Genomic DNA, 13,204 nt, shown 5'->3' on the forward strand with positions numbered 1-13,204 from the left:
GGGAAGGTCTTCCAGCAACCTGCGGATGATTGTGGGTTGCGTTCGGGCTCTGCCTGATATCCTTACACCATAATGCTGGCCGGCTTCGTATCAGTGAAATATTCTTGAGTACAGTGTGAAACATCAAAAAAATCAATTGATCAATCAAGTGCTTAGCTGTACTCCCTGTTAGTGGATTTTTTTAGTTTGGTTATAAGTTGTTGGTTCTACAAATGTTTGAATGTCTTTCCCTTTCAATTCAGTTCAGTTCATTTTAAATCTTTATTACATGACCAAAGATTATACCAAGTACTTTACAACAGAAAGGTATTTACGGTGACTAAGATGTATTTATATGTAAAAAAAACATGTTAGTCTTTTAATTTCTCAGAAGAACACAAAGGTGTTAAAATGATACTTTTGATGACAGTTTTTCTGATAAGAAATTAATCAAAATTCAAGTTAATAAGGTGGACCCCTATTAGATGGATGAATCAAGAAAAGTATGTCACTTGAAATTTTATACATAGGTTACATGTACATGTATGTATGCATTTTTTTGTGCTAAAGTAGATGCCTATAAAATTTAAGATGACTAATTTCAGTCAAATTTTTGTCGCTTCTGTGGCAACATGATATATTGATATTGTGAACTGGAAAAGGCCGTGACCAATTGTACATTTGTAAGTCACACTGATTTGGAAGGAATTTACAAGTTTAGTGGATTGTTAAGCCTTAGAAGTAAGCAGAGGTAGTTTGTAAGGGCTTTCAGATGCTGGTGGAGTCCAGTTTTATTTAATTTTTTGCCCAATCTTAGGGTTGCAGTCGCCTCCCATAGTACACAGATAACCAATGATCGGTAGCAATTTGCATATCAAAGACCAAGGAAATCTTTAACCTCATAGCTCAACGTTTTGCTCAGCTATTCACAGGGCTGCAAAGACCTCTGTGGTAAAGTTGTGCACTAACTCCTAACAGTGTTTTTTACCACCACAATGATTTACAACTCCATAGCATATGAAGTCACTGCTCTGCAATCCTTACTCATATGATAACCAGTGATACATGTAGTTATGACAGTATGATAAGTTTGGTCTTTTCTTGTTGATTTCATGGCATGATCTTAGCACTACATAATTAGCGAATGATATCTGTTTATAACAGTGTGAATCATGAGACATTTTTTTGGTTTAGAGGTCAATCACGAAATTTGAACATTATTTTTAAAAACTGCTCAATCAGGCGAGCTACTCGTATTCTCTGAATGCCTTGTTTAAAATAGGGGCCTGGTCATCTTTCTCAGATTGTGTGGTTTTCTTGTCAAGTACCAAGAATGAGAGAAGATGTGAGCTAGATAGAAGACCTGTCATCAGAGAGAAGGTGCTCAAATTTGGTGTATTAAACTTTATGAATATTGCTCTAAAAGTGGTGGGGCCCACTGCGGTGGCCCAATGGTTAGAGCATCCGTCTCGAAGTAGGGAGACCTAGGGATTAAAAATGGGTCAGATCATACCAAAGACTTTAAAACTAGTACTTGCTGTTATCTCGCTTAGCACTGAAACTGAAAGGTTAGAGCAAGGAAACAGGGTTGTACCAGTGGCTGGGACTGGATGGGATGTCACTTGTTATCTTCGGCAAGGTACTTCAACGGTTGCCACACCTTTGCCGCATGTACAGTACTCGCCCTGCCACAAGAAGATACAATATATGCACAAACACCTAATGGCGCCTTGCCATATGACTGAAAAACTTGTTACATGTATAATGTTAAACCCCAAGAATACAGGTACATATTATACATTCTAAAAGTGGGTCATTTCAGGTACAGTTTGTTTCCATGGCAAGATAATAATTTATGCAGATACATGTGAAAAGATGTGAACAAGATAGCAACCTTGTAACCCTGTCAGATGCAGTACAGTATTCAAATTTGGTACATTCATGTGGCCTTTTTATTGGGCAAGGCTGTTAGCTAGAGAGGGTGCATGTTTCGGTGAGAAGTACATGAATTTTCAGCCATCACGTAACTGAGACCATTCCGCGTTTGTAAACCACGGAGGTATTAAGATTAAAGGTGTAAGTTCTCTGACCGCCCCTGTCAGTTACGGGGGCTGCTGGCACAATGAGTGAGTGAGTGAGTGCTTGGGGTTTAACGTGGTACTTAACAGTTTTTCAGTCCTTGAAAGTGCATGTAACGTGCTGCCTTGTTGCAGGGCGCATTTCCATCGCCCTTTTATCTAGTGCTGCTTCACTGAGGCGGCTTACTTGCCTGCCCGAGCCATTATAGTGATACAGGTCAACCAGTCGTTGCACTATCCCCTTTATGCTGAACGCCAAGTGAGGAAGTTACATCTTCGTCTTAGGTGTGACTCAACCCAGGATTGAGCCTGAATCCACCGCTTCCGAACGGACTGCTGGTACAATGCTATCTCCAATCGCAGTGGCGACATGATATGTTAAGAACATATGTTACTGTGGTAGATACCATCAACTTAACCTATGGATCGCTTTGGGTAAGAGACCCCAGGACCCTATGCTGATGACTCAAATATTGTCGTCCTGAAACAGTTCAGCTGGACTTGCTGTATGGCTTGTTTATTCAAAAGTATCCCTCTATTTTCTTGAGCAGTATCTGTGGAGATCCACTTAGTGGACAGTTGAGATTTGACCGTGGCATAGGTCTGGCTAAACTGCTGCTTCAAGATTTCTTGGAATTGCATTGTCAACTATGGCTGTTTCGACGTATGTTCATTTGCTGACGTTGGCCATTGCATGTGTATCACTATTTAGGTACCTGCCTAATGCAGACACACGTGTGAAAAGTTTGTGGGCAATTTGATAAAGGCCAGTGACAAGGTTATGTCAGTAACTCCTGTTTCCTCCACCCATAAAACTGATTTTAGTGACAAATTGTCGGTAGCAACAATAAAAAAAATATTAGGCAACAATAAAAAAAATAGGCAACAATAAAAAAAATATATTATACCATCTCTTCTAATTATCCTACCTCTCCCATGCTAATTTTATAAAAATAGACACTGTCCCACCCCAGCCACCGTTTTCCCCCTGACTAAACCTGTGGACTGTACATAACATGGCCAGTGAGACTGTAAGGCTTGCTTCTAATTTTAAAATGACAAGATGATTGATTCTTCAATTTTTTTGATTTTGGTGTTGTACTCAGTACTCAAGAATACTTCAGTTGCAAAAGAGGGACAGTTTTATATATTTGATTATTATATATATGTACACTAAAATGTTTGCGTGGCTGTTAATTCATGGGTTTCAATTTTGTTTCGTTTGGTAAGTCAGTGTAACAAATCGTAGCGTGTGAATCTAATGCTACAGACTGATGCGGGAGAACACCACTTTGCATTTACACCCCTGGCTGTGGGTTAATCCCAGATAGAGCCTTGACTTCTTATCCTCAACACGTGGGGTAAATTACTTCTCCAGGTGGAAGTAACCAGCATCAACAATGTGTTTTAATCTACATGGTATACTTGTAAATATTACATAGATGTAGTATACACACATATAGGGGCCTCCATGGCCGAGGTGATTAGTGTGCCACAGACCTGAGGATTTTGGAATTGCTGGGAAACACTTTTTGGGTTCCGTGTACTTTTGACCTGGGAAGCATTTTCTCGGTTCCCAACAATTTCTGTTATGGGAACCGATTTACCAGTAATAAATTTAGTATTAATGGCATTTGATCAAATAAATTTTGGTGTTTCTTGTAGATCTAACTTTCATTTATTTTGTAACGTCAAAATTATGATAATTTCTCAACGTTTTTGTTTTAAATGTATGAACTGTCACTGAATGAGGTATCTGACTACAAACTATGGGAAAAAGAAGGGAGAGAACTGGGCACGCTAAACTTTGTCACTTTGAGTTATCTCCCCTATCTGAAGCGTACAATGCAGCATGTGTTCAATAAAATAAAAAACTTCCACAACAGCTTTGCAATCAAACGAATCTCAGAATCCAAATTTCACATGAATCATAACTTCCTTGGTCAAGGAACTTGATTGGCTTTCTGACCTACATGTAATTCATCGGCTGTGTCCATCGTGGCAGATAGCATTGCAGGAGATGGAACACAGAGAGATTGAAAAAGGTGCATTTTTCGTGAGACCACTCGTGGCAACAAAGTACACCTTAGCCACAATTTGAAGGCTATCAACATACATTATATTTTACAGGTGGTTTTCAGTGAAAGAAGTAATTAAAAAAGCTTTCCTGTAGTTATTTCTCTATTTATGTAGTTATGCCCCACATTAACTTTGAGTAAAATCGAATGTGAGTTACCTCCCTTGTTGAACATATACCTGGACCCTTGTTACCTCCCCTGTTCTAACAACCGTGATGTCAATATCCATTGTCAATCCTGGGTCGAGTCACACCTAAGACCTTAAAAGAGGAAGTTGTAACTTTCTTTGCTTGGCGATCAGCATGAAAGGGGTAGTGCAAGGACTGGTTGACCCGTATTAGTATAATAGTACATAATGGCTCAGGCAGGGTGGCTGACTTGCCTTTGGCAAGCCATCTTAGTGAAGCAGCACTAGATAAAAGAGCGGTGGAAATCCGTCCTGCAACACGGAGGAACATTACATGCGCTTTAAGGACTCCTTTGTCGTCATATGACTGAAAAATTGTTAAGCACAACGTTAAACCCCAAGCACTCACTCACTCATTCACTCTGTTATCCCCAATTGCTACTGACATGCTTTAGCAAATACTTAGTGTACTTAGGTGTCTGCTTCTTTATCTAGTCATGGACAATGTTGCCACAAGGTATTGCCTTTTGTATTCTCAAAACAAGACAAATGTTTGACTTCCTATTTCAAATACAACAACAACATGACGATAGCTACGATTCATGATTCATTTTGAAATAAATTGATTTTGTCAAAGGCAGAGAGAGAGAATTGTGTGCCATGCTTTTTAAAAATTCTGTTTTTGGCTCCTAAATTGAGTGTGGTTATATTTCTGTTGTTGAAATTGATTTTCCTACTGAAAGTATTCAGTTTCCAACAACAAACAGTTTATCAACGGAATATCAGTTTATAAATATGACATATCATTGTTCTAAGATCTTATGGATGGACTTATACAGTAGGTGCTCTTTTGCAGCATGTGTAAACAAACTTATTTTTCACAAGACTCTTCTGCTTACAAGGGTGTCTGTGAATAAGGATTTTGCTGTGAAATATTTTGCCGCAAAGATGCTGTAGTAGAGGCTCCAAGAGGCGGTGACTGTGAGTTCAAGTCCAGCTCATGCTTGCTTTCTCTCTAGCCATACATGAGACGGTCAGCCAACAACCTGCGCATGGTCATATGGTTCCTCCAGGCTCCGTCTAGTTTCCTCTAGGCCCTGCCCAGTTTCCTCCCACCATAATGTGCGCTGCTGTTGTATAAGAGAAATATTCTTGAGTACAACGTAAAACACCCATGAAATAAGTAAATCAATATTTCATGTGTGTTTAGCATTTTGTCAACTTTGCATTTTATGCCAAGTTCTCCTCCCTCCTCTTTCTTAGTGTCTTTTCTTAACTGTGTTCAAAGTTAGTTCCTCCTTCAGTGGTTTGGGCTTAAATCTAATTCCTGAGGGAAAAATGACCAATGCAGGCGGGTTATTAGCCAGTGACAATAACTGGGGATTTTAAGTCTGCTAAGTCAAAATAAATCATCGGGAGAATGATAAGTATGAAGCAGATATGTCTGCGGTGGCTCTATACAGTTGCTGATAAATGTGTGTATTGCACTACACTTATAGTCCTTAATATCACTTGTCTATCAAATGCCACTCTCCAAGAGCAACTGGTCAAATTTTACTTATTGAAAATTGTTTACTTCAGTATTATGGTTAGATTGAGCTGTAATGACCGATTTGATCAGGTGTCAAGTCCCAGGTGGTAGCCTCTCATGGATGAGTCCCTTTATAAGCACTTTGACCAAAGCCAGCAGGTGGGGTTAGTCAGGGGGCTCAGCTGAGCTGGCTGCTAATTCTCTCTCTCAGCCTTACCTGGCCCTCCAGATTTAATCCCTCCTCAAGGATAGTGTCAGCTATTGTGGGTTTTAGGGTAAGTGGATCAACTGGGATTAATCTTATTCACTTGTCTAAGCTGTGACAAGTACCTGTTGTTTATTGTCAATCAGGAACATCACAGTTTGTGTTCCATCAAGGTGTGATATCAGCACCTCTAGAGCCAGGTGTTTGGGTGGACACATAGGCAGAGGCCCTTGCTTAGTAAATTTGTCACATTCAAGGTGGATGGATTATCCCTGTATGCCAAATAGACTACTACCCTAATTCCTCAATTTCTTGCATATGAAAGAGCAACTTTCAATGTTATTTTATTCACATATCAAATTTAATTTTGAAGACAGAACTTCAGTGGTTGGATTGGCCAGTTTCATGGCTTCACAAAAAGTACAGTTTTATCACTCTACGTAGAATAATGCCTTCCGAACATGCTTGAATAAACACCATGCAAACATGGGAAAAAGTTGAAGAATTACAGTACATCTTTTTATTTTATTTGGGTGGTTATTTAGCACCATACTCAAGAATTTCATTCCTTGTAGATCTACAGAAAATCTGTCAATGTCTAATGCACATTAAAACATTCCAGCAGAGTAAGCAGAGATTATGAACTTGGGTTTTGTTATTAAGCTGTTTCTGGTGGGTTAGCTAATTCATACTCATACATGTACATGTAAATACATCTAGATGGCCGTGTGGTCACAGTGACCGTACAGAAACCAGCGTGTTTGCTCTCCATCACAAGTCGTTACTTACTTTTGTGGTTAAATGAAAAGATGGAATGGTACTGAAATTGGAAATAAACTAAGTGCAAAGTGAAAACTATGTATAGCACATGACAAGGTGTAATCTGATGTTTGTACTCCACAGGTATGGCTATGCAAAGTCAAATCCTTCGTAGAAAAATATACAGGGGCCCTTTCTAGCTCATTAGTTTAAAGCCCTTTTTTTTTCCCATGCAGCATATCAGCTGTTGATTATTTGTGTAGCATGGAAACGAGCTGTAGCTGAGTGATTTAGAGAATTGTCTTTAAGTTGCTAAGACACTTGAATTTTGGGTTCAGTCCCAGTCTTTTCCCTGAAATCTGGATTCCCCATCTCTGACTTTTAATCTTTGGCCTTGGTAACAAATTGTCAACAATGCTCGTAGGACCATTTGCACAACCTAATAGCCATTGAACACCGCCTGTCTTTAATGTTGTATGATGCATATCAGAACATCTGAGTGAGAAAAGTTCATCAATTAACTTCATGTACCAAAGATCCCTGGTTTACCCATAGCAAGCCAATGCTGGTATCCAGTTCTGGCTTTGCAAATTAACTTGTAAGTTAGGAAGTTTGTCAGACACCTATACTGCACAGTTGTACTTGCTTGTAATTGTTGCCTTTAAGGTATATGTATGAAGCTTTTTATGCTTTTTCTACTGTAATTTGTGACAATGTTTGTTATCGTTTGTTTTTGAAAACTTACGAATATTACATAAAAACAACAGCATGATAAGGATAAAATGTGGCAGTTCATTGTTGATTTTGATGTGGAAAGCATCTTTATGTACTTTTTCCTTTCTTGAATTTCTGTGTATATGTTACTTGCTAAAATAACTTTTATCACTTTGAATACGCACAAATATTAAGTAAAAACAACAGTGTGATGAGGTTAAAATGTGTAGGCTCATTGATTAGAAAACTGAATTCAGATTGACACTAATCATGTGATCAAGTCTCACGGTTTGCTTTTTTTATGGGGCTGAAAACCAAAGCCCTCAGCTGATTGGTGCAAAGTCTGTAAATCATGACAGATAAAGCTTAACATAATCTTCTTTCTATTAATCCTAGACTTTGACTGGTCGGATTTGTCTAGAGGAAAATCAGTGATCTTCCTTAATCCTCTTATTGTCACATGAAAAAGATAATCCAAAGTCTAATTACGACGACATTGGCATAGGATTATCTGGGATATATCGTAACTGTCAATACTGATGAGAGATTGGCGGGGTTTATCGCTCAACCCCTCGGAGAGTTCCGCTAACAATGTATACATGTTTATTTACTGGGCATGCCTGGTTTTTGGAAGAGACTACATGAGGAGTCCTGAAGACATTCTGGCAGGAAACCAGTCAGACTTGATTTTATCCTTGTGATGTAACCGGCTTACCAAGAACAAGGAGGAGACTTAGCATCAATCTATCATGTTTGGAGGCTCGTAGAACCGATACACTACCCCCCCCCCCTCTCCCTCCCAAACGCTGGTGTCCCCAAAAAAAAAAAGTGGGACACCAGCCTCCAACATGGCTGACTGACAGACAGTGCGAATCTTGGGATGGACGCAAGTAAGCCTCCCCAAAACTGCATACATGTACATGTAGGCACTTGATTTTTTATTTTTACCCACATTTGTGCCAAACAACAGCTGTAGTTTGTGTTGTGGCGTAAAAGTCAGAACACATATGGCAATGGACGAGGTATACATCTTTCTAGGTTTGTTCGTGTGCGTGTGTGTGTTTTTTGGGTTTTTTTGGTGTGTTTTTTATTCCTTTTTTTTTTTTTTTTAATTCAGACTGAGTTGGTGTGAAGAAACCCTTCTTGATAGTTCATATGAAAGAGAAAATATGAAAGAGAAAAACAGACTTTGCCCATTGTTGAGATAGGAACAGAAAGTGCAGTAATGCATGGGTGTCTTTCTGACATCATTGAAAACTGTTGACTGCTCTTCATATGAATCTGAAGTACGACGTTAAACCCCAAGCACTCACTCATTCACTCATATGAATCTGAAGTACGATGTTAAACCCCAAGCACTCACTCACTCACTCATATGAATCTGAATTACGATGTTAAACCCCAAGCACTCACTCACTCACTCATATGAATCTGAAGTACGGTGTTAAACCCCAAGCACTCACTCACTCACTCATATGAATCTGTCTCAAAGTCATATTTCATGTGTTTTCCTTGGTGGTTAGGGTGTTGAGTGTTGTTTTGGGGAATTCCCCTTCCGATTATTGACCTGTAATGTCCATTTTTGTGTATGGATATTATCCAGATTTCTGATTTGGGTTGTTGCAGCTGACTGAAGCCTTATTTAATCTCTATAGGTCTTACCTGAACACATGTACCTGTCATTCTGGAGTACATATCCTCTTGTGTTCATTTACATCATGCTATCAGTATCATTTCACATTTCACAAAGCTATTTTATATCATTTTTCCCCCTGTTTAGTAACATAAATTATGACAAGACATTGAGAATGTATCTTACTCTCTACAGTGATCTAATGAGAGTTTATGTCTGTATCCTACACTTAAAGGAGAAGGAAACATGAAAATTATGCCAGAATAATGGCCTACACTTAAAGGAGAAGGAAACATGAAAATTATGCCAAAATAATGGCCTACACTTAAAGGAGAAGGAAACATGAAAATTATGCCAAAATCAGATGAAAGTGTCAGAACTTATTTGCAAATATGATCTTCAATTTTTTTTTTTTAAAAGGGTATGTGAAAATATTTTTGTATGGTGGGTATTTGGGACTAACTTTTGGTATCTGTTGTTGCTTAATAATGTTCTAAATAAGGATGTGCTGTTTGTGTAATAAATTTATTTAAATGTAAATTTGTTGTTTATATCGAAACATATGCATTTAACCTAAATTATGATAATATTTATGAACATATTAAAAATATAAATATTATCCAAATTGAGGTTTAAAACATTTGTTAGCTGAAAAGAACAAATTCTAGTGCAAAAATATTTACTAAACCTGTGTTACATCCTCATTTATGACATTATTAAACAAAGACTATAAATACCAAAATGTGGTCCCAAATACCCACCATACAAAAATTATTTTCAAGTGTCTTTTTCTCCTTAAGGGAAAATCGGAAAAAATACTGAAAACCACATTTGGGAATAACTTTTCGCCCTGTTTCATCTGAACTTTATGTCATTTTTATGTTTTTTCCAACTTTATTAGAAAACAGGCCTGAGATATATCTGGGTACTGGAATATGAGACTAGATGTTCATGTACATCTTAAGATTTTGGTCTTACTTAGACAAGTTAATCTTGTTCGCAATCACAACCTTTGAAAGGTGTACAAAAGGGAATTAAATGCTTGATTCATTGTGCACAGTGAAGTGCTTAATCCCATTCATTTAGGTGTTCTATTCCAAAACTGCCTGACCTCAGCTCACCCCATGCTGTCTCTACCACAAAGGCTGTCTGTTCCTTGGCAGTCAAGCCTAATCCACCTCCCCCTCCCAACCTCAAGTGTACTCCTCTACCACACCCAACCCATGACACCCCACCCCACCCCACCCCACACACTGTGACTATCAGTGCTTTACAAATCCACCCTTTCTTAAACTGGATCACCCATGGTATAAAGTCCTCTTAATTAGCTTCTCCCCTTCACTGACCAATGGGATTAGAACTGAACTAAATCTCACTGCTGTCACCAAAATTCTGACCAACCATATTTAATCCTCTTATACAGGATAAAGCCCTAACTCTTCAAAACTGGACAGTGTTGTCTTTACTTCTATCTCTGTGAACTGGCACTAATCCAATGGTCAGCCCTGACTGCCTGCCACTATTCCCATGCCTCTTTTCTTGTGCTGCTCATCTCACAGGACACTGGTCATCTCTCTTATGGTCAGTCGTGTCTGTAGTGGCCATTCATGTTTTGTATCCATCATGTACTGAAATAAGTGGCATCTTAGCAAGGTAGATGAAATTGTAATTCACATCTATATTGCATATGCACATGTTGCTCGCTATTACGCAGTAATTTTCATTGCTTGTGTCACAGTAGTGACCTCTTGACCAGTGGTCAGATGAGACGATGATTGCAGGTATCCACAGACACTTCAAAGGTAATATGCTATTTCCATGTTTGAAAGATCTTATGTGTGATCAGTGTTACATGTAGATTAGAATGTCCATGGAGTAAAGATATACATGTGGTGGGAAGTACTTACATGCACATGTGTATTATATTGAGTGTAACATTCTTGTTAGGCAATATGGATTGAGTGTAACACTCTTGTTAGGCAATATGGATTGAGTGTAACACTCTTGTTAGGCAATATGGATTGAGTGTAACACTCTTGTTAGGCAATGTGGATTGAGTGTTCAACATTTCTGGAAATCTGCGCCATAACTCTATTTAATTTGACTTAACTCAAGGCTAATTTAATATATTGTCATTATGCTTTTATGAATAGTTCGCAATCAAAGCATAACTGAGATAACTTGATCGGGAAAATGGTCTTGGACTTTGGACTATGTCAGTTTGAGGTTGGATTTCATTTGTAGGAAATCAGTCGCCTTTCTTGCATCATTGAGAAATGTTGACTCTTTCTTTCTTACAGGTTACCAGCTTTATTTACTGTTTATATGTATACTTGTATATTATTTATAACGCATTGTTTTGAGAACCCGGGCCCAGTTGTTCAAAAGTGTATTAGCTAATACTGGTATTAAGACATATTTTATGTTTTAAGTTTTAGCCAAACTCAGCAGCCAATGCAGTTCTCCAAAGTCAAAATATATTAGCAGTAGTTCTAGTTCATATTAAATATAATGTTACACTTTTTTTTTTTTAATCTAAGTACAAAATTGAAGACTTGGCTTAAAGTTAAATCTGGCTTTAAATCTTAACCCAGTTTTGAACAACCGTACCCAGTGTTATACGTGTACATGTACTTTAATTTTTCTACCTTTTCAACCACCTGTGTCTCCAATATTTTGAATCATTGATTCTGAGAGAACTGTGGGGTATAAAGAAATAATTGACACAGTTTTATGAGTCTTGCAGCTGTAGTGACACGAACAAATCCTGATTTTCATTATACCTGTATGCATAAATTCCACTGAAAAAAGTGCTTTACCGATTGTAAACGTTCAAGATTTACAGTAGGGTTTTATGAATCTTTCATCTTTAGTGATGCAAACAAATCATCATTTTCATAAGAATTGTATGCATAAATTCCACTGAAACAAAAAGCTTGTTTTGGAAATGGATCTTGGAACAGCCTCTCATGGTTTAGGTGTGCTACAGACATGTTGGACTAGACGCTTACATTATTCTGTAAATGTACACACGGGATGAGGTCAAAGCGCCCTCCAGCCAAAACACCCTCGACCTTAACCTCAGAGGTATAGTGTGTGTGTGCAGCTGACTGTGTACAACAACAACTCTGGTCAGTCAGTGAGCACTGTACGCGTCGCAGTAAGCCTTGGTATTTTTGGAAGTACATGACAAATATCAATAGGCCTAACTGTGTAATCTTTTTCAGAAATATCATGTCCACAACAGATCGCCGTGTTCCTTTCTCTATACAACAACAAGTCATATTTACATGCAATCACTTTACAAACTTTAAAAGTCCAGAAATAATTTTAAAATGTGTATTTTACAATAGCAGTATTTAACAACTTCTATAGGCCATATGTATATAGAGAATATAATATGATCGCAGACATACATTGAAGCCCTTGCCACTAGCTTGAACATGCATTATATAGAGAGGACGCTAAGGTAGAGGGCGTTGTGGCTAGAGGGCGCACTGACTGTAATTCGTACACAGTATACATACACAAGGTTAGGGGTACATTTCACAATTCCCAGCTTCTGTGCATGTACAGCTTGTAACATGAGTCATTATGCGAAAGATTTTGTTTTAGCTGCCATTGTATAAGTGAAATATTCATGACTATGGCGTAAAACAGCAGTCAGATCTCTTTCATTCCTTCCTTTAAATTGCTTTGAGAAATTTTGACAGGTTTTGAAAATGATAGAAAAATAATTCTTCCTGAGTTTCCTCAGTTGACTGTCTTTGAGAAATTCTAATTTTAAAATAAAAAAATGTTTATTGGCAGAGTTTTTTTCATTAGTCATACTGAAAAGTTAGGACGTAAATAACTTTTTTATTTATACACAAATTTGCTCGTCTTCAGAAGGTATTCATGCATATGTTTATACAGTAGGGCAGCATTATCAACGTACATGTATATTGCCAGTTCACGTGGAATTTTGGGAAACTCATGTTTTGTAGACTACTGAGGCTAAAACTACAAAGCACATATTAAAGGCAATTTGCATTTTTTCTTTTTGGTAAAAGATTTGTGTTGGATGAAGCACCTTAAAAAAATGTGATTCATGAAAAAAG

At 37.9% G+C, this 13,204-nt stretch overlaps 1 protein-coding gene across 1 annotated transcript in view; it reads left to right on the forward strand.

Moving 5' to 3' along the window:
• Positions 1-13,204, forward strand: part of LOC135463393 (homeobox protein dve-1-like) — a 47,338-nt gene that overhangs the window by 1,789 nt on the left and 32,345 nt on the right. The window lies entirely within an intron of this gene.

This window comes from Liolophura sinensis, chromosome 3 (assembly GCF_032854445.1).
Source record: "Liolophura sinensis isolate JHLJ2023 chromosome 3, CUHK_Ljap_v2, whole genome shotgun sequence".
Classification (NCBI taxonomy): domain Eukaryota; kingdom Metazoa; phylum Mollusca; class Polyplacophora; order Chitonida; family Chitonidae; genus Liolophura; species Liolophura sinensis.